The 21364-nt window shown below is 37.1% G+C and overlaps 1 protein-coding gene across 3 annotated transcripts in view; it reads left to right on the top strand.

The window, feature by feature from the left end:
* The window catches only part of LOC136864384 (hippocampus abundant transcript 1 protein), a 262341-nt gene that overhangs the window by 99022 nt on the left and 141955 nt on the right, over nt 1-21364 (top strand). The gene's annotated exons all lie outside the window — the stretch shown is intronic.

Below are 21364 nucleotides of genomic sequence, written 5' to 3'. Positions count from 1 at the left end.
TTAATCCATCATAAGAGTGCATGGTAATGTCCATAATCTTTTATAAAGGGCTCAGACGGGCATTCAGTTCAACAACTTCCTTCCTAACTGCGTAAATGCTCCAACGGTTAGCATTACCTGTATAATAAACAGCTTAAACATCCAAATATTTGACTTGACAATTGACAGTGTAACTTTTTCACAATCAGAATAAATCGAATATCTACCCAATTGGAAGACCACGAAGAAGATGGGGTGATCAGGTGGACGATGATGTAAATCGGAGAGGACTACAGTGGCAGACAGTGATGAACGATGGAATGTGGAAAAAAAGAGAAGATTGGAAGAGGCTCTCTGAACGACCTGCATAAGCAGAAACATACCAGGAAGAAGAAGAAGATGACTATTTTGGTGTGCTGTGTTTACTCATGGGTGTGCTGCAAGTAGTTGCAGAACACTGCTTTCGATGATAGGCGACAATTTCGTGTAAGCACCCATATAGTGTGCCAGATTCTGTCCATTCCAGAGCTCTTCTTGGTAATCTTTCTTGTCCCATTCCTTTGTCTTGGCTGAACCATTTCAGTCTATTTCTCTCCATAGTTTCTTTTAGAGGGTTGATCTGTAGTGTGTGTCGGATGGTTCCATTTCTTGTCCCTCCTTGTTTTACCCAAGATCCCTCGCAGAAAGCGCATCTCTGTCGCTTGTAATCTACTCGAGATTTTTTTATTTAACAGTTCAACAATAATAAAGGTGTTTTAATTTATTCCACCTATTCAATACTTATATTTTCACTTATAGTTGTTACATAATTAAATTCTTAGTTACATGGGACATGTTTCGCCCTCAATTAAGGGCATCTTCAGCCTAAATACAATAATCAAAAATACAACTAAATTAAAAGTGGAAGTTAAATACAATCATCAAAAATACAACTAAAATAAAAAGTGGAAGTTAAAAGTTTAGTCTGTTATTAAAATTCGGAACAATAAAAATGTGAAAAATGATAAAATAAAAAGATGCTAATGGAAAACTGTCTTATGATTAAACTATAATCTTGTCGGAGACTAAAACTTCTATTAAAATTCTAATTAAAACAGTTCATATAAAATATTGGAAAATCAGAGTGGTAGTAATAAAAAGCCAACGACATGAGGGCGTGTACACAAGCATAAACTTGATTGTCATGAATACAATCTTTTCAAGGCCGCTGATGAAATTCGTAGCAAGGCAGAAGCGTCTATTGAAAAATTGTAAGAGGCCGTTAGCACCGGTAGGTAATAAAATGGCTGAATCCTTGCCAGAAAATGTCAACAGATGCAGAAATAAGTTTTCTGTAAGAGAAGGAAAAGAAGAAATAAGAAATTGAACGTAAGGAGAGAATTCAGTCTTACATAATTTTTGAAACAGATGAGGACTTACATGTAAGTGGAAGTTGTTGAGTTGGTTGCTGCCCGTCTGTTGGCTCTGAGTCTGGTGTTATAACTGTGATGCAGAGGCGGTAGTGAACTCGGAGGGGAAGGAATAGGGGAGTGCGGAAGGGAGGAGAGGATGGGTGGAGTCAAATGTGACGAGGCTGACAAAGGGGCGGAGTCAACTGCATTGCTGGAAGTAGGCCTAATATCTGTAGGTATGGGAGGAGTATTAGGGTTTGAAGAATTAAATATATTAGGTATCCTAAATTTATTCGAACTAACTGACTTTAATAATTCCGGCATTAATTCATGTAGCATACTTTTATTGTCCGTGGTTTCATTGAGATTCGTTTGCTTATTGTACGTCTGATCTAAATAGATGTATAAACTTTCTAATTCGTTCAGCATTCTTCCTTTTTGTATGTTTCTAATTATCGCTAAGTCTTTCTCTATGGATTCAAATCTGTGACCAGTCTCCCTCATATGCAAACTCATCGCTGAGTATTTCCTATGTTTTTCCGCGTTAACATGTTCCATGTATCTTGTCATAAAATTTCTCCCAGTCTGTCCAACATATGAAAAATTACACTGAGTACATTTAAGTCTGTATACTCCCGATCCTAAATAACGATTCTTATCATAATTAACTTTTTTATGATTAAAGAATATGGACTGGTTAGTATTAGTAGTTCTAAAAGCTATATTAAAATTATGTTTCTTGAATACGCTAGTAATCTGGTGTATAGCTGGATTATTAAAAGTGAATGTAGCATACTCAGTTTTTTTGGTCTTTTCTGGTATCAGATTCGTAGATAATTTGTTCTTAATTTTATTGATTAATTTGTTGATCATTTCTATTTTGAAACCATTTTGTTTAGCGAGGTATCTAATATAATTTAATTCTTTCTTCAAATTCTTGGGAGATAGAGGGATTCTAAGTGCTCTATAAATTAGACTGTGAAAAGATGCTTGTTTATGTGAACTCGGGTGTAAAGAGGAATTGTTTATAGTTGTAGATGATTGTGTCGGTTTTCTAAATATTTGGAAATCAAAACTGTTAACCTTACGCGTAACTGTTATATCTAGAAAATTCAATGAGTTATCGACTTCGTCCTCTCTCGTGAATTTCAAATTAGGTTCGATTTCATTTAATTTATTTAAGATTTCTTGACTATTAGTGACATCTTTGTTTATGATTACAAATGTATCATCTACATATCTCAACCATAAATCTATTCCTTTAATTTTTGCTATTATTTCATTGTGTTCGATTGAATCCATAAATATGTCGGCAAGGATGCCCGATATTGGGTCACCCATTGCTAGTCCATTCTGTTTATAAATATTATTGTTAAATGTGAAGTAATTATTGTCTAATACGAACTTTAACAATCTAGTGAATTCTTCTACTTCCATTTTACTAAGATTACTGTGTTTACAAATATTATCATGAATGATATTAAGAGTTTTATCTGTCGGAATATTCGGGAACATATTCACTACATCATACGAACACATCACCTGGTTTGGAAGTACGCCAAATCCAAGCAAAATGTCACACAAGTCAATGGAATTTCTTAATGGTTGTTTATTATTAAAAGTGTAATGTCTTTTCAAAAAATTGTGAATGTATTTGGAGACTTTATACGTGGGAGAATTACGGCAATTGATAATAGGACGAATCGGAATATCTTGACGAATCTGATACCAGAAAAGACCAAAAAAACTGAGTATGCTACATTCACTTTTAATAATCCAGCTATACACCAGATTACTAGCGTATTCAAGAAACATAATTTTAATATAGCTTTTAGAACTACTAATACTAACCAGTCCATATTCTTTAATCATAAAAAAGTTAATTATGATAAGAATCGTTATTTAGGATCGGGAGTATACAGACTTAAATGTACTCAGTGTAATTTTTCATATGTTGGACAGACTGGGAGAAATTTTATGACAAGATACATGGAACATGTTAATGCGGAAAAACATAGGAAATACTCAGCGATGAGTTTGCATATGAGGGAGACTGGTCACAGATTTGAATCCATAGAGAAAGACTTAGCGATAATTAGAAACATACAAAAAGGAAGAATGCTGAACGAATTAGAAAGTTTATACATCTATTTAGATCAGACGTACAATAAGCAAACGAATCTCAATGAAACCACGGACAATAAAAGTATGCTACATGAATTAATGCCGGAATTATTAAAGTCAGTTAGTTCGAATAAATTTAGGATACCTAATATATTTAATTCTTCAAACCCTAATACTCCTCCTATACCTACAGATATTAGGCCTACTTCCAGCAATGCAGTTGACTCCGCCCCTTTGTCAGCCTCGTCACATTTGACTCCACCCATCCTCTCCTCCCTTCCGCACTCCCCTATTCCTTCCCCTCCGAGTTCACTACCGCCTCTGCATCACAGTTATAACACCAGACTCAGAGCCAACAGACGGGCAGCAACCAACTCAACAACTTCCACTTACATGTAAGTCCTCACCTGTTTCAAAAATTATGTAAGACTGAATTCTCTCCTTACGTTCAATTTCTTATTTCTTCTTTTCCTTCTCTTACAGAAAACTTATTTCTGCATCTGTTGACATTTTCTGGCAAGGATTCAGCCATTTTATTACCTACCGGTGCTAACGGCCTCTTACAATTTTTCAATAGACGCTTCTGCCTTGCTACGAATTTCATCAGCGGCCTTGAAAAGATTGTATTCATGACAATCAAGTTTATGCTTGTGTACACGCCCTCATGTCGTTGGCTTTTTATTACTACCACTCTGATTTTCCAATATTTTATATGAACTGTTTTAATTAGAATTTTAATAGAAGTTTTAGTCTCCGACAAGATTATAGTTTAATCATAAGACAGTTTTCCATTAGCATCTTTTTATTTTATCATTTTTCACATTTTTATTGTTCCGAATTTTAATAACAGACTAAACTTTTAACTTCCACTTTTTATTTTAGTTGTATTTTTGATGATTGTATTTAACTTCCACTTTTAATTTAGTTGTATTTTTGATTATTGTATTTAGGCTGAAGATGCCCTTAATTGAGGGCGAAACATGTCCCATGTAACTAAGAATTTAATTATGTAACAACTATAAGTGAAAATATAAGTATTGAATAGGTGGAATAAATTAAAACACCTTTATTATTGTTGAACTGTTAAACATTTTTCAATACGGACCTAAAATGAGGTTTATAACATGTAATTTTTTTATTTGTCGAACATTCTGCTCCATAGGTCAATATTGGCAAATAATATGATTTATATATCATGATTTTTGCTTTGGTAGGTACTTTCCAATTTCTAATTATGTTTGCTGCACAGTAATAAAATTTGGAGCTATTTTCTATTCTCTCTGAAATCTCTTCCTTGATGTTTCCTTTCCCAGTTAGTTTATTTCCTAGGTATTTAAAAGCATCTACTTCTTTAACCTTTTAAGTGCTGAGTTACCAGTTGACTGTTTGGTACCTCAGTGCTGAGTTTTTTCATTCGTATGTAAAAAAAATTGTAGAAGCCTCAATTCTTAACTTTTTTTTTTTTTTTTTTGCTAGTTGCTTTACGTCGCACCGACTCAGATAGGTCTTATGGCGACGATGGGACAGGATAGGGCTGGGAGTGGGAAGGAATCGGCCGTGGCCTTACTTAAGGTACAGCCCCAGCATTTGCCTGGTGTGAAAATGGGAAACCATGGAAAACCATTTTCAGGGCTGCCGATAGTGGAGTTCGAACCTACTATCTCCCGAATACTGAATACTGGCCGCAATTAAGCGACTGCAGCTATCGAGCTCGGTCAATTCTTAACTTATCAGTGGAGTGATTAGATTAAAATGTTTATAAATGTTGGTTGATTATAAATCTAAATGCAAATGGGAAATCCTATTATTTTGAGAGAAAACAAAATTACACTTATGTGCCCCTGTGGGCATTATCTTTATACAAAGTAAAGAGCCCAAAATAATATTATTTCCTAAACTCTGTAGGCAGCTAATATATGTAACTTCTTAGAAGTATATAAGTTGATATTTTAAAATACTTTCCAAACCTGGAATAAGGTAATAGTTAAATGTTTTCTACTGGTTTTTTGTGATGACGATTTGTTCAACTATCTGCACCAACTCCACTGGTAAAAAAGTCTATAAAAATCAATGATTTTCGGGTTGTCATCAAATACTACTTCGCCCTCAGAGCCTGTCACAGTTACTTGAAACTCTGGTGAAGAAAAGTAATCCATCCGCCACGAAAATAGTGATAAAATAGCTTTTGTACTCACCGTCTTTTTCTTCTTTCCTTTATAAGGGCTCTCTGTTTCTCTCTTACATACAATATTTTCGGCACACTCTCTATCACTCTCACTTTCAAAGTGGCTTAACAATTCCTTAAAATGATCATCTCCATAATCACTTTCCACTGTGGTTAATACGGAAAGATTCTCTGATCGGAAATAACATTGCTACAAGAGCAAATAGATTGTTGATCCGCCATGTTTGTTTACATCACAGATGAACTCCACAGACGTCTACAAAAAGCTCTGTAAGTTGCTTCCCGAAGCTGTAACATCTGATCAGTTAGTTCAACGAAATGCCCAACAGGTGGCAGAACATGTCAGAGATCAAATTCGCACTCGAGAGAGAACCGGGAAACTCAAAAAATTAAAATTCTTGCGCACCGTCTATAGACGGGCGTAGCACTGGTGGATCGGCCGCATCAGCCCGTCTATAGGCGGGCGTAGCACTCATCGGGTTAAGAATTTTTCCGTCACACCTAACATCCTTAATTTCTTTGTTTTCTCTACTGATTTTCATTACCTCACTTTTCATTAAACTTATTTCCATGTTTGCTTCTTCAATTGCCCTCTGCCAGATATTTAGTTGTTCTTCCAATTTTTGTTCATTTTCTTCCCATATCATTACATCATCTGCATATGCTATGACTTTCATATCACCAAAATATTATTCCCCTCAAGAGTTTGTGATATGACTCTATTATAATACGTAATGTCATCAACATAATAATAACAAAGTGTGATTACTGAACTACAGTTCACTGTCAAGTGCATCATCAATATATTCTAAAGGCTAAGCCTTGTCGCTGCAGCCACAGTTGTCTATCTTGAGCCAGTCTTTTCAACTCAGCGTAGGTCTTGCACTTCATCCTCAGAAGCAGGTTCTTGAAGTAAGACACTCTGGATCGTCCTCTTCTTCTTTTTCCAGCAATTTTTCCTTCAATGATATTACAAAGTTACTCATCATGCCGCAGAATGTGACCAATAAATTTTATTTTCCGTTTTTCAATTTCGGTTATCAGACTCCGTTCTTCTCTTATCTCTCTGAGGACTTCGGTATTGCTCTTCATTTCCGTCCAACTTATCCTCTGCATTCTTCTCCAGATCCACATTTCAACTGCCTCTAGTTTTTTCTTTTCTTGCATTCCTAATGTCCAGCTTTTGCAACCATACAGAAGCACGCTCCATACAAAGGTTTTTGCAAAGGCCTTCCGAGTTTGAATATCTATATGTTTGTTGGCCAGCAGATGCTTTTTATCTTGGAATGCTCTCTTTGCCATGGCTATCCTCTTCGTGACTTCTGATATGCTCCGATTATCACTCGTGATCAGGGTTCCTAGGTAGCAAAACTGTTTCACATGTTCTATTTTATCAGGGCCAATTTTTAAGTGTCTTAGAGGTGTTTTCTTGTCTTTACATATTGTCATGGTTTTTGTTTTCCTTGTATTAATTTTGAGGTTCAAGTGCATAAAACATAAAACATGCTATTAAAATAAATAATTCTACTACTACAGTAGAAGGCCATTATAGTGAGAATTCATAATGGCGAAAAATTTACTTGTTATAGCGGATTGTCATTATATCTGATTTTTTGTAAAAGTCTGGATGAACCCCATACACTTTAAAATCGGTATGAGACAGCAATTAGTTTGTTCAGAACATGTTTCGCGGATGATATGCACACTACGGCTTACTCGTTTGTTATTTTTCGAAATCCGGTGTGTTTAATTTCATTCTGACAAAGATGTACTATCACTGCTGAGGCTTCTGTGGGCAAACTTTTCAGTTTTCTCATTCAAACAACATCATCTAACCTAACCGTTTATGTATCATGAAAACATATTTCAAGCGCCTGCAGATAAATGCAAGCCTCCGTACTATAAATTTATATGGAAATAGCCTTTCCAAAATGGAACCAGATGCAAGAAAATATAAACTATCCTCTGAAATCAGTGATGCACTCTGCAATATCCTGAGGGTATCCCAACCTTACTTAATTTCAGTATATAGCATTAAAATTAAGCTATCCTTCAGCTTTTATTTTTAACGAGTTAACAACTGCTATCGGACACATTATTTATGCACATATTACAAAAACATGTTCTCCTCTTTGATTTTTCTTTATGGAAAAGCAGTCGACGGGTATTACTAATCTACTCTATCACGTTCGAATGTTGACAAGTGGGTCGCTAGTGGACATAGCGAGGAAACAATACCGAAGATAATCGATTGCATGCAATATAATCGCTGGGGTGCATTTATATCGATAACTGAAAAAATTGTGCACGCTTGATCACTCGTAATACCGGATGCATCTGTGATAGGGATCTCGCTGTAACCGAAGGATAATACGCAGTTTAATATAGGAATTTTGAAGGGACAGAAAAAAACTGTCATTATAATGGGGTTCTTGTTATATCCCGTACTCGCTATAGCGGACTTCTATTATAATACCTTTTCAATGTCATACTTGTGCCTGTTTAGTTGCCCACAGACAGCTGATCCATTGTGGAATTGTTGACAATGCAAGTCTCATTTCTTCATGGACGGATCTGAGTATCTCCCTCTTCATTGTTTTAAATTCAGTCAACGTCGAGAATCCCAGTTCACATAAATACGTAATTGAAAATGGCAGTAACGTATTAACTGCCATCTCAGAAATAGCTGGATATTCACTCCTTATTGCCAACAAAATTATATCCAAAAGCACTTCAAGGAGACTTAATTTCAATGCTCTGTCTGCGTTTAATTCTGTGAGCTCCTCTTGTATATTAATCAGAAGAGATTCTGAATTTGCTATGAGTGGACCATGAACCCCGCCAAAATCTTGATCACTTTCTCCAAAATACTTCTTGAACCTCTGCTGCAAGATTTCTAAATCAGTGTTCTCCCCAGAAATTTTCGTCAGCCATGTGGCAGGAATGAGTTGCTGGGCGGAGAATGCTACGTAAAAAATGAATGTGATAACATTTCAATGCATTCCCTTCACTGCATTAAAAATAATATCAGACAGGTAAATATTAACTGCAAAATTGAACTGTTTTAGTGTTAGTATGATGAACGAGGTATAACAGAGTATTTTGAACTTCTAGTGTTCTACTGCTCATTCATAATCACGTAATTCTGGGGCTTACCACTCAGTTGCTGTGGACTTTTGTGGTGGTGATTGTGGTGGTGATTATTGTTTTCAAAGGAAGTAAACTAGGCAACCATCCTCTATTAACATTAATCAGAGTGAAAAAATGGAAGGGGTCCTACACTTCAAAAAATGAAGGCATCGGCGAAAGAAAGACAAGGGCCACGCAGGTGGTGAAAGTCTCCCTAGGCCTCATGACCTAACACCGTTGGGATCCGAAAAGAACAAGAGTTGACCGAGGGGAGACAGATAAGATGGATGAAAGTGAGGATCCGGGCACAAGTAAGTGGAAGCAATGCCAGGGCTTAGTTAAGGGCTCCGTCGTCGACAACCCTTGCTCCCAAGTTAAGAGAACCTTGGGCCCCTTTCAGGTGCCTCTTAAGATAGGCATGGGATACTGTGGGTGTTATTCTACCGCCCCCATCCAGAGGGGGAAAGGCCAATGAGTTTGTGACGTCCCTCAGAATTGAGTGCTTGGATGCGATTCCACGCTAAACCAGACTCCGCTCGTGCATGACATTACGTGACAGTCAAGCTGAACTGATGCAATTATGCTAAAAATAACGAAGGCTTATTGTTTAAATAAACTGTTTTACAGTATTTACGCCTTAATTTGGAGCACCCATTGACTCAGATATGTATTAATATTATGTAACTAGCACATATCTAGGTTAGGTTACCTGGGCGGTCTGTAAAAATGGCCCATTAAAAAGATTCTAGGGAGAACACTGCTAAATGTTCTTTAATTAGCTTCTTCATCACGTTATGGCTGCAAACAAGTAGCCATACCATTGCAAACATCTCAGATGAACCATTTTCAATTCTCTAAATCCACAAATACAGTTTATTCACAGATACTTTAATCTTATCCATTAGGAAGAATATTTTCATTCTTACCCTTCATTTTTCTGTTCAGCTCATTAAAGTGTACTAAAATATCAGAAATATATGCCTATTGACCTACCCATTCATCATCTGCAAGTACATCCACATATTCATGCCCCTCAACAATCAAAAATGCTCGTACCTCATCTTTTAGTTCCTATATTGATGTCGAGACTTTTCCTCGTGATAACCACAGTACTTCTGTACGTAGCTGACACAAAAAAGAAAATAGCGACGAATTTAATGGTCATGATTTAATGGCATTCATAACCTTTACTACTTCGCCTGGCACAACTTGCAAAGGTGACGAAGATTTAGCAACAAGGGCTTCGTGGTGAATAGGACAATGATCACAGCATGTTAGGATTAACTTTGTCTACTTGGGCTACAAATCCTTTTACTCAGCCTGGGAGAGAAGCTATTCTGTACAAACGCTATTACAGATTATAAATTTCATGTTAGATCCGTATTGATAGTTGAACTTCTTACAAATTGTACAAAATTGTGTTGATTATCCTCCTAGTCACTACTACAATACTTACATCCAATTAAGATGAAATATTGCATAGAGATGTTTTGACCCTTTTTGTTTCAATATTTTCATTGTCCCCTGATGTAGTTCAACCGGTATCTGTACACTGTTGGCTTAATTATTATTTTCAGTCATGGGCTGATATATGTAAGTTGTTATTGAAGTTGAACTTTCTGTTTTGTAATTTGTAAAATGGATAAGAAAAATCAAATTAAGAATTAAAAAACGGTGACTCACGGAAACATTTAAGGTAAGTTATGATTAGGGCTCGAATGTTTAGGAAAAGTCATATTTTTTCTTTGTCAGTATTTTCTTGTCTGATTGGATTTCGGTGTAAATCAGGTGATTATCGTCACAATTAAGTGATTTTCATTTGTCATATAAATGCATATTTTGGCTATTTTTTGCCATAAGGCCATATTTTGAGTTATTTGAGTAGAAACGTCACATTTTGGTGGTTTGACAGTTGTAGGTGTGCAAAATCATCTTCAACTTACCGAATGCGAACTAGTGTTCACAAAACTGTATTTTGGTATACGATGAAGGTCGTAGACCTCACCCTAACCAACCCACTGTACTCGGCAACCTGATCTCCCAGGTATAGACAGAAATAACCCGGAAAATCCCGTCCCAGCAGTGAGCTAATTACTTCTGGTAATCGCTCACTTGTCTTTCACTTACAAGAGCATCAGTTTTTTTGCTAGGGGCTTTACGTCGCACCGACACAGATAGGTCTTATGGCGACGATGGGATAGGAAAGGCCTAGGAGTTGGAAGGAAGCGGCCATGGCCTTAATTAAGGTACAGCCCCAGCATTTGCCTGGTGTGAAAATGGGAAACCACGGAAAACCGTCTTCAGGGCTGCCGATAGTGGGATTCGAACCTACTATCTCCCGGATACAAGCTCACAGCCGCGCGCCTCTACGCGCACGGCCAACTCGCCCGGTCGAGCGTCGGTTTACAGTAAATCATATCCCAGCACACATTCCAGTATGCCTAAGGAAAAGTCTTCTGCTAGTGTTAAGTTACGAAGCTTTGTTAAGGAATTTGGAGAAGAATATTTCTGTACAGGTGGTTTAGTTCTATTTTGCAAGTTGTGTGAAGTGAAAGTCATGGTTGAAAAATGTTTTAGTGTGCAACAACATTATAACACGGCAAAACACAGCAGCAATGTCAAACAACAACATGCCGATAAGAAGAGGCAGCAATTGATATTCGATAAGGCTCTTACATCTTCAGCGATGTACAGATGTTCGGCTTTTTCAATGAAACTTTGTGAGGTGATGTCGTCTGCAAATATTCCTCTAAACAAGGTGAACAATCCCCATTTCAAGATTTTCCTGGAGAAATACACTAAAAAAGTTGTTCCTACAGAATCAACACTGTGAAAAAACTATTTATCGCTTTGCTATGAAGATACTCTAAATCGAATATGACACAGTGTAGCAGTCAATAAGATTTGGATATCTATTGATGAGACGACGGACACTGTAGGTAGATACATAGGGAATGTAATTATTTGAATACTCCGTGCTGATCGCCCTGGGGATATTTTTGTACTAACCTCTGAAGTTATAGACAGAGCAAATCATTCAACTATTGCAATTCATTTCGATAATGCACTAAAAAAATTTTTAAAGGATGAAATTAAGCGCGAAACCCTTCTCTTTGCACCGTACATGGTGAAAGCTGCTGAAGGCCTCAAGCTGTTTTATCCAATAATGATTCACTTCACTTGCCTTGCGCATTCTCTGCATAGGGTAGCAGAAGAAATTAGTGGAAATTTTCCTGAGTCAATAAATGAATATCTAACGTAAAAATTTTTTTTGAAAGCACCACTGCGGGTTGTGACTTTCAAGGAGTTAGCTCCTTCGACACCATCCCCTCCACAGCCATTTCTTATTAGGTGGTGGGACGTGGCTCGATGCTGCAGCATATTATTGCTAAAACTACTACACTATCAAAAATGCTGTTAACAGCTTCAACAAGATGATTCCTCTTCTATCAAGATTGCGCAGGAATTGTTTTCCGACAGTTTGTCGGAAAGTCTGGCATATGGTAAGTCGAACTTTGGAATTATATCGAGTGCAATTACTTGTTTAGAATGTGCTGGCTTAGAAATTCATGCAATTATTGACATTGTGAGAAGTGTTGAATTTTCAGTACAACAATCACATGGAATAGTTGGTGACAGAGTGAAATAGATACTTCAAAATGTGCTTAATCGAAATGATGGTTTTCACCGTGTGTGCAAGATAAATGATGTTCTTACAGAAGAAGGTACCAGTACACTTCAAGATTGCATACTCGACAGCAGTGATTTAACATTATTTAAATATGCACCAATAACGTCTTGTGACGTAGATGGGAGCTTCTCTTCTTACAAGAATATGTTAAGTGATAATCGGAGGGTTTTCACGCCTGATGCTTTGAAGATGAATCTTGGCATACAAATTCCACCCGTGGAGAAGAATGAAAAAGGTATGTGAGTTTGCACTATAGGCTCTGACACCCTACCATAATGTATTGAAGGACATCTACTTAATTCATTTCTTGGTGCTCAATTTAAACTTTAACACATTTGAATAATGTTAACGAAATCTGGGCTTAAACGTTCCAAAATATACTTTTTTAAATAGATTGATTTCTATTTTTCTTGTATTTCAAACCACCAGTGCAGGATGCAAACATGTTTTGACTTTTAAAATGTTGTGTGATCTGATAATCTTAGCGAACTTAGTACTCTATAGGTATGTATTCACAAAAGTTTGATAAGTGAATCAAGGATAATAGACTGAATAATTGCTGCACTTGTATATTCAGAAAACTAATAGTAAAGTGAGAATAAAGAATTTAGTTAACAAATATGTATTGATTTATAATTTATTTTAAAATGGCCATATTTTGATTAATCATTTTTTGGTCATATTTTGTGATTTTTACATCATATTTAGTCACTTTTGAGGTCATATTTTGTCATTTTTGAGGTTATATTTGCTCGCTTATTTGGGCTATTTTTAGGTCTTCAACATCCGAGCCCTAGTTATGATGAACAAAAAATAAAGTTACGTTATGTGGCCCGCTTGTATTACCCGTGTTCTCTAACTACGGACTCCAGCTCTCGACTGTCGTGCTCCTGCAGTCGAAACGCATGACATGTTGTAAGGAGGAGGTGGAGTGGGGAAATGGGGCGCGGTTTGCAGGAGAGTGGGGGTATGAAGAATTATGGGGGTGGTGACTGAAATTGAGTGTACTCGTAATAATTGTGAATTCTTTTGGTCTTGTTTTTTTTACTGCAAATGATTGGAATTTAAGTTTCTTATATTACGTTCTTTTTTTCATTTATCTCATTTGTGTTGAGGGCTGGCTTCTTTTATTGATCCGTACTAATGTAAAAATTCTCTACAATGTTGAGTAGTGGACCTATTTTTTCATGTTGTAGAATTTTTAGATCTTGAACTATTGTGGTACCAATTATGATTATGGTCTTTGTGATGGTTACTCATGGAAGAGAAACTATTTTTTTTTTAAAGCATTGCAGTGTTCTGTGTATCTTATGAAGAAATTCCTGCCAGTTTGTCCGACATAAGTTGAACCACATCCCTGGCATTCCAGTTTATATATCCCATAATTTATGTACTTATTGTTACTATGTACAGTATGAGAGTTAAATACTATTGTTCATTAGTGTTGCTGGTTTTATAAACAACTTTTGGGTTCTGTTTTTTTTTTCCTTTTTTTCTTTAGGACGTTGGTGATTACAGTATATGTATATTATTATTACTGAATGTGAATGTGGCATACTTTTCTTTAGCTTTTGACTCTTTCATCAAAGTGGTTGTAGGCTTGTTTGTATGTTTAATAATATTAAGCTTATTTATAAACTTTGTGCTAAGTCCATTGCTCAGGGCTATTTCGCGGATGATCTCGATTTCTTTTTTTCAAAATTTTCTTTGAGTGCAGGATTTTTAAAGTTTGTTCTAACATGTTATTGTAGGAAGCTTTTTTGTTAGCTTCAGGATGGTATTGAAATTTGTTTAATGGTGTTAACATCGTATGTTGCTTTTTGGTAAATGTTAAATGCCAGGTCATTATTCTTATGGCATGATAATGTTCTGTCTAAATAATTAAGCAAATTGTTCTCCATTTCCATAGTGAATTTAATATTCTATCTAAACTATTGAGTAGTTCCAAAATTTCCTTTCCTTCGTTAACATTACTATCTATGAGAGCTAGAACATCGTTGACGTAACGTGTCCAGTATTTTATGGCTTTGATCTTGTCTATGATGCTTCTGTGTTCTAAGTGGTCCATATATATTCGCCAAGATACTCCAGGACGGTGCTCCCATAGGTAACTGTGCCTGCTGGTAGATTTTATTCTCAAAGACAAAATAATTATTACTTATGGTGAATTTTAATAAGTCTATGATCTCATTTATTTCACCAGTGCTCAATTTACTGAATTTGGTTAGATTATTCCGTCTGATATTTATAGTGGCTTTAACAGGGATATTAGCATACATATTGACAACATCAAATGAAAGGATCTTGTAATGTTCTGGTACCTTACCTGTCACACCTGAGAGCTCTATTACCGCTTTACGATAGTGAATCTCTTTCTTCGGTATGCTTCTCTCCCGAACTAAGCTAATGTCAGTTCCTGTGTCTACCAAAATTTAAAAGGTTTATCCCGTTCTCTAGCGTGCACGAGTATCGAACCTGTTCTATCATTTTCTCTTTGTGACTGTCCCCTTTCTATAATACACTGGTTTCTACTAATCTGTCGCGGAGGACTACGCCACTTTTCTGCACATTTCTGAGTTGCGCTCCTGCATGGGCCTTTGCTTCGCTGGGACTCATTCTTAGGCCTGTTATGGCAGTCCCTGTTTAGTTTAAGTCTCGATTACGAGAACCTTTTCCTTTCAAATACTGTTTCGGCCCGTCTACGTATTTATCCATTTCATGTCCCTCTCTCGCATACTCCCAAGGTTTAGATTTTCCATTTTCATTCGCACTATTCTCATTTTGGTCTCTAAACCAACAGGCTCTTTGTAAGTGACCCTTTCGTCCGCAAATGAAGCATTTTCTTTCCCTGAGTTGCTTCGGCTTTTCGCGGCAATGGGACTGTTTGTGTCCCGTCCTGCCATAATTATAACATCAAACTATTGCACAAATGTGAATTTCTCGTGATCTGTCTTCTTCTTTTCCCTAGCTTTCTTTCTACAGTCTTTTTCTGTATGGCCTGTTTTCTACAGTCTCTAGCTATGTGTCCCTCACAATTCCAGATATAACAGATCACTGTGATGTTTGCCTTTTTACTTGTTACTTTACCGGATATTTGCCCGGTCATTCGCGGTGACTGTCTGTTTGAGTACTTGTATGTTTTCGCTCTCGTTTCGGCGGGTTTCCTAACCTGACCCATGAGTTGTTGTTTAGCCTGAGCGGAAACTATTGCTGTTTCCTCCTCTGTGGCAATGTTGACAGCCTGTTCTAATGTTTGTGCGTCCCGGCTCTTAATAAGATATTGTATTCTCTCGTCTCTGATACCCTGTACAAAGCTAGCCTTTACCAGCTTACGTACTGCCCGTGCTTGGTGTTCTCTGGCAAGTAATGGTTCGCCCTGGACCATTGCATTCCGCAGTTTGGTTCCCATACGGTCAATTCTATGTGCCCACTGTGCTATAGTTTCTGTTTTACCCTGTCTTGCGGCAAACAATTGACATGCATAGAAGTCTACAGTTCGTCTACATGTCGTTCCATGTTTCTATGTTGGCCCTTACCAATAGTTTGCTACACACATCTTTTGTAATTTTAGTGAGTATTAATTTATCAAATAGTTCGCGCTCTTCCGGTAAACTAACCCTCAATTTAAGATATTACCAAAATTTATTAGTATCAACCTATTCAATACAATCCTAATAAATTTTGGTAATATCTTAAATTGATGTACATTTCAATACGGACCAAATATGAAATTTGTAACATGTAATCTAACTAACCCTATCGCCATTTCAACATTTTCACAAAATTCATGTAATCTTTCTTTGTGTAAGCCGTCATATTCAGCCCCTATGAGTTTTAAAGCTTCTGTTACTGATAAAAAACGGGCATGCAGTACTCTGCTTGCGTCATGCATTACTTCTACAGTACTAGGGGTAGGACTAGCATTTCTATCTGAACCCTCCATTATGAGTTGGATTTTGACTCACCCTCCCTGGATAATCACTGGACTCTGAGCTGGATTGACTGTTCCCGAACAACTGCTACTAGCAGCTTTTTTGCTGGTTCTGCCTCCAAGCGACTTGAATTTCTTTCCTTTCCCGTTGCTTTCCTCTCAATGTACCTGAAACAGTGATCAGACACAATTACAATTTGGTTCACTTATATCCCTGATCACTAAGCAGCGCTTAAAGCGATCGTAATTATACTCGTATATATTCACAACAAATGAACACCAGTATTTTCTAGTAATTTATTGTAATTAATTGTTACGCCACATCTGCACACCACATTTTTTATGTCCACCTGTCATGACCCTAAGGATTGTCAACTGGCTGAGGACTTGGGTTCAGAGTTCTGAGAGTGTGTAGTCAGATCGGCAAAGTTTGAATACTAATTATATTCTAAACCCAAGAATATTCGCACACAAATATATACAAGATAAATGTACAATTTAAACACAATATCTCTGACACCATTTACTCTCAATTCCTTCTCAACTTCAGATCCTTCTGAATGTCTCTAAGACTTTAAATACATATAATAATAATTATGTTCACTGGTTGGATTGAAGTCTTCTTCCTTCGTCTCTTCGTTCTTCTGCATAGATATCCCTGGAACCCGTCACTCTTCACGGTGAGACATTCTCCCAAATATAAGTATTTACTAGTTTATGACGATGATTATATTCCAACACCTACTTTGACAATCGGTGTGGTAAACCCTTGTGATCGCTCACCGACGAATCACGCTTATTGTCAGAGCCTAATGTCCCTTTACTTGCTAACAGTTTTCAGCTACTTACTCGCGGCTCTTACTTGAATTATACCAGCACACTGACAATTCTCTCGGCGATAAAGTCTACAGTCGAAAAGCCTCCTTTGAGGGATGAAAGTCAAAAAGCCTTCAGTCCAAGAGTTCACAGTCAAAAGCCTCCCTTGAGAGATGAAAGTCAAAAGCCCTGTTGTTTTCATGTTACCAAGTTATATAGTTTCTTTCTATTCTTTCTCGAATTATCCTACTGATTCATATACCACCACCACCACAAGTCACTAGTTCACGTCACGACGGCACTCTCCTCTGATTGGTTCCTTAGTATGGAACCTTCCTGTCACGTTGCACTACACACATTTTTCCAGAAGCTCTGAGAAGCTATTCCTATGTTCCTTACATGTGACTGTGTACATTTCCTACCGGGCGAGTTGGCCGTGCGCGTAGAGGCGCGCGGCTGTGAGCTTGCATCCGGGAGATAGTAGGTTCGAATCCCACTATTGGCAGCCCTGAAAATGGTTTTCTGTGGTTTCCCATTTTCACACCAGGCAAATGCTGGGGCTGTACCTTAATTATGGCCACGGCCGCTTCCTTCCAACTCCTAGGCCTTTCCTATCCCATCGTCGCCATAAGACCTATCTGTGTCGGTGCGACGTAAAGCCCCTAGCAAAAAAAAATGTACATTTCCAACTCAGAAGAAATGCGTTAATCATCGCCATAAGACGTATCTGTGTCGGTGCGACGTAAAGCAAATTGAAAAAAAAAAAAAAAAAAAAAAAAAAAATGCGTATTTAACTTACACAATGTTTCACAATATTGAGACACAAAGCTCTTGGCTTACGAGCTCCTATGAAACATCGAATGTTCTAAGTCCTTCTTTGAAATATTCTGTCATTCCCATTATTATTATTATTATTATTATTATTATTATTATCATTATCATTATCATTATTATTACTATCATTTATGAATTATGAATTATAAACATATTCAGACTCTCCTGTAATTTCCCTTCATATATACATGCGTTTATATATCTGCTACTTTTCAAATCACAGGCTTTCTACCCTGGAGGTCACGGATTCGAATTCCTTCGAGTCCGTTTGCTCACTCTGTTATGTGTGAAAGGTGCGACGCGAACTGCCGTTCACGACAACGGTCAATAAGACTTACATTCAAGACATTTTTGGATCCTGGATGTAGTTGTTTCCTTTCTGGCAAATTCACTGTATCCCAGTGTTTATCCCGTGCCCTGCTATCCCATTCGCATAGGAAACAGGGAAATTTTGTATAGCCTTATTGTTGTCCCAGCAACAATCCAATGATCTTCAAATCACCGCAAATTTGCCACACATGCTAGTGTGATTTTTTTTTTTTTTTTTTTTTTTTTTTTCAAGCACCAATTTTAAGGTTTTGTATGTTTCAGACATTTTTGTGGAGTGTGCAAGTGGTACGGATGCCAGAACATTTGTATTATGAAGCAAAACAGCCTTTAAACTTCTTTTGGAAGAGTCAATAAAAACACACCAGTTTCTAGGATCATACTCTTTCTCTCCGAATTGACGTAGAAGATTTGAAACATCCGTACAAAATACAAGTTCATCTTCTTGAGTATAATACTTTCGGAATTCTTTGTCATGATTTCGGTACCAGGAAAATGTAACACCTTGTGCCAACATATTCTTTTCGCGCAATCTTGAACCAAGTAATTCACTGTTTTCTTTTGGTTAGCTGTAAGTCCCTTATCAGATCATGCAATTCGGATTGTGTGAATTTGTCTGAAGGTGTTTCATATTGATGTGGTTCAAAATCTATTTCTTCATCGTCAGATTGCTATGAACTGCTACTTTCCTCACTCAAGTGAGTAGGTGGAGTAGGTACCGGTAATTCAGGTCCATGAGGAACTGGTCGAAGAGCTGACTTGAGATTTGGATATTTAATTTCGTTTTTAATTTTCTTATCGTAACCGACAACATGGGTCGTACAAAAATAGAAGTCGCCATGATGGTTCTTTTGCTCTCGCCATTGCATGGGTATAGCAAACAGCATTGTGTTTTGTTTGCCCTCATACCAGTAACGTAGTCCCTCAACACAGGTATTGCATGCAATATGAGGTGCGAAAGATTTGTCTTGATCCCCAACTTTCAATTTGAAGTAAGAAAAATAAAGTTTCTTTATAAACGAGTCTATTTGACGCAACTTGGAATTGAGCACACAAACTCCACAAACGTAACAAAACTTTTGAGGACTTTGCTTACACTGTCTTCTGTGCACCCCTGAAACACTAGCCATGATGGTGTTAAAACACTAGAACTTCACTTATTGGTGATCAATTTGAAATTAAATTACATTAAATCTCGCGCACACGATAGGCCTACAATTAAATGAATGTGAACTTTAAAAGACGCGCTAACACGTACCAGTACTTCTTGGAGCCTGTCTCAAGCAACACTGTTATCTTTGAAAGGAAACTGCTTTATCAGTCCATCATAAACATTGCATAAGGGCTGAGGGGTAATCACATAAATGGGATTGTAAATAAAGGGTACAGATCTCTGCACATGGTTATGAGGGTGTTTAGGGGTTGTAGTAAGGATGTAAAGGAGAGGGCATATAAGTCTCTGGTAAGACCCCAAGTAGAGTATGGTTCCAGTGTATGGGACCCTCACCAGGATTACCTGATTCAAGAACTGGAAAAAAATCCAAAGAAAAGCAGCTCGATTTGTTCTGGGTGATTTCCGACAAAAGAGTAGCGTTACAAGAATGTTGCAAAGTTTGGGTTGGGAAGAATTGAGAGAAAGAAGAAGAGCTGCTCGTCTAAGTGGTATGTTCCGTGCTGTCAGCGGAGAGATGGCGTGGAATGACATTAGTAGACGAATACGTTTGAGTGGCGTTTATAAAATTAGGAAAGATCACAATATGAAGATAAAGTTGGAATTCAGGAGGAACAACTGGGGCAAATATTCATTTATAGGAAGGGGAGTTAGGGATTGGAATAACTTACCAAGGGAGACGTTCAATAAATTTCCAATTTCTTTGAAATCATTTAGGAAAAGGCTAGGAAAGCAACAGATAGGGAATCTGCCACCTGGGCGACTGCCCTAAATGCAGATCAGTATTCATTGATTGAGGCTTTTAACATGTCTGTTTATTCAAGTGGTCTAAGGTGAAAGACGAACGCTCAACTGTCTTATCTTCAATCCTACATACCTCGCGATCTATTGCGTATCTGAGGGAGTTTGTTATTAATTTACCAGGAAACCCCGAACTACAAAATGAAAATTTAGACAGCAACAAACCTATAATAAAATGCAAACTATAACAAATCAAATCACATAATTGTATTCTAAAAAAAGTTGCGCGGGAACATCTCTCAACATTACGTCTTACGAATTCATGCAGATACTAAAACACTGAATTGTGTCAAAACTAGACGTGATAGGAAAAAATTAGCATCATTTTCGGAATCAGGGCAGCGATTTCCATAAGAATTACATATTTTCTATTTTACTGCAAAATCATGTTGGCTAGTGTAATCAACACAATTTTGTACAATTTGTAAGATGTACAAACACTAACGGAATCCTTCCATTTTAATTCATTTTGGAGCTCGTATTCATTAGTTGCACAAAATATTTCTTCACTGGTGTTATGCTCGGGAAGTTGACAAAATGAAAAAAGAAATTAGTTGCAATTACGTCTCCATCGATGTACCAAAGATAAGCGAGAAGTTGTGCATGGCTGTTAATATCAGTGGGCTCATCCATCTGAAATGTGAATTTCTGACTGCTTTTGATTTTCTCCTTCATAATGTCTTCAGTATCGCTGGATATGTCAACAGCTTGGCAACTGATGGTGTCAGCAAAGAGAGGAATATTTGAAATTTTTCTGGCAGCTTCTGAACCAAGGACTATTTTCACCATCTTTTCACAAGCAGTCATTACTCTATTAACATTTCACCTATTGTATTTTTTAGCCATTTTGATAAGTTTGAAGTTTGATTTTACTGGGAACCATAGGAGTATTACCAAGTTTTTCACTACAAATGTACACTCAGGAATTGGCCATGTTTTATCATACCAAAGAACTAATGACTTTATAATCGTGTTATATTGGGAT

Source organism: Anabrus simplex, chromosome 2 (assembly GCF_040414725.1).
Source record: "Anabrus simplex isolate iqAnaSimp1 chromosome 2, ASM4041472v1, whole genome shotgun sequence".
Lineage (NCBI taxonomy): Eukaryota > Metazoa > Arthropoda > Insecta > Orthoptera > Tettigoniidae > Anabrus > Anabrus simplex.
Note: the sequence above shows the minus strand (reverse complement) of the source record. Positions and strands in the feature narration are given on the sequence as shown.